General features: G+C 36.3%; 1 pseudogene; it reads left to right on the top strand.

Annotated features, from left to right (window-relative positions):
• The first annotated feature begins 500 nt into the window (after positions 1–500).
• On the top strand, positions 501–1,045 carry LOC119625708 (high mobility group protein B1-like; annotated as a pseudogene).
• Positions 1,046–1,916: the final 871 nt, after the last annotated feature.

The raw sequence follows: 1,916 nt of genomic DNA, 5'->3' as shown, positions 1-1,916 counted from the left end.
TAAGTATGGATAATTAGATGAGACTTCAATTGTCTTAGTTGATCTGAAAATATAAAACACCTTAGGTAAATGACACTCATGGTGTCATAAATATTATGTTGTCTCTCGTAAAGAAAGAAGTTTCTGATATTCTTATTATTGGTGATTCAGTATTCAGCTTGCAGGTAAAGTGAGAAATCATGAAACAGATTTAGGTCAACTTGTTTGACAGAAGTCATGCCAAGGGTGAAGCAATAGATCCAAAATATGATTCTCAAATATTTCTAGAATCAAGATCACTGTATCAAAATAAAAAGGGCAAAACCCAAAAAAACTTTGTAATGATATGACTTATGATAGCATTTTTACTTCACATTGATTCAGCCATTGCAGTACATTGAACTCCACAGAGACAGCACTGGGGCAAGTGAGAGACGGACGGGCACTCTGCCACTCTGTGCCTCATAGAGGGAGAATTACTAAACATGGGCCAAAGAGATCCTGAGAAGCTGAGAGACAAAATGTCACCATAGGTATTCTCTGTGCAAATTTGGGACAAGCAAAAGGGGAAGCACCCACATGTTTCAATCAACTTCAGAGAGGTGGAAGACCATGTTTACTGACGAGAAAGAAAAATGTGAAGACATGGCAAAGGCGGACAAGGCCCATTATAAAAGAGAATCCTAGTGGAAAGACAAAAAAGAAGCTCAAGGATCCCACCACACCCAAGAGGCCTTCTTCAGTCTTTTTCTTGTTCTGTTCCCAGAATCACCCAAGAATCAAAGGAGAATATCCTGACCTATCCATTAGTGATGTTGTGAGGAACCTGGGAGAGAAGAGGAATAACACTATTGCAGATGACAAGCGGCCCTATGAAAAGAAGGCTGTGAAGCTGAAGGAAAAATGCAAAAGGTATCCCTGCATACTGAGCTGAAGGAAAACCTGATACAGCAAAAAGGGAGTCATCAAGGCTGAAAAACCCAAGAAAAAGAAGGAAGAAGAGGAAAATGAGGAAGATGAAGAGGATGAGGAGAAGAAAGGTGATGAAGAAGATGATGATGGATAAGTTGGTTTCACAGTTTTTTTTTTCTTGTCTATAAAGCAACTAACCCCCTGTACGCAATTCACTCCCTTTAAAGAAGAAAATTGAAATGTAAGGCTGTGGAAGTTTTGTTTTCAAAACGTAAAGTGTCTTTTTATGTATAGTTAGCACATTACCAAATGTGTCTTTAGATAGCCCTGTCCTGGTGGTATTTTCAATAGTCACTAACCTTGCCTAGTATAGTGTGGGGGTTGTAAATTGGCTGGAAATTCAAAGCAGCTTCTTATTAGTGTGAAGCACAAATTAGTTACATATGGAGATGGTGGTTTTTTCATCTTTCGTCAGTTGTCTTTGATGTGGAATCTATGAAATAATTGTTTTTCTGTTAACTAAATACTACTTGGAGATTGCAAAAAAAAAATGCAGCTGTTTTGCTGACATTCTGAATGCTACTAAGTAAATACAGTTTTTTGTTTTTTAGTATTGTCCTTTTCATAAGTCTGATTTATTTATTTTATTTATTTTTATTATTTATTTATTTATTTATTTTTTCCTGAGAGGAAGCTAGTCTTTTGCTTTTGCCCATTTAGGAGCATGTGAATTATTACAGTGTTTATCCTTTCATATAGTTAGCTGATAAAAAGCTTTCGTCTACATACTCTACCTATCATGATGGGAGTAAATAGTTAAATTGAGGCAGTTTACGTCCATAACTAAACGCATGGATGAAATCTTGATCATTTGACAACAAATTTCACATGGCCCACTTATATTTACAAACTGAAGAGTAACCAATCTATTTACAGCATGGGAATATTCGAGTCAAACACTTTAAGTCTGTCCTTAAAGGACTAATAGAAAAGTATGTTCCGATCTTTATAGGTAATAGCAGCTA

This window comes from Chlorocebus sabaeus, chromosome 22, assembly GCF_047675955.1.
Source record: "Chlorocebus sabaeus isolate Y175 chromosome 22, mChlSab1.0.hap1, whole genome shotgun sequence".
NCBI lineage: Eukaryota > Metazoa > Chordata > Mammalia > Primates > Cercopithecidae > Chlorocebus > Chlorocebus sabaeus.
The sequence above is the reverse complement of the archived record's forward strand: the minus strand, read 5'-3'. Positions and strand labels throughout refer to the sequence as shown.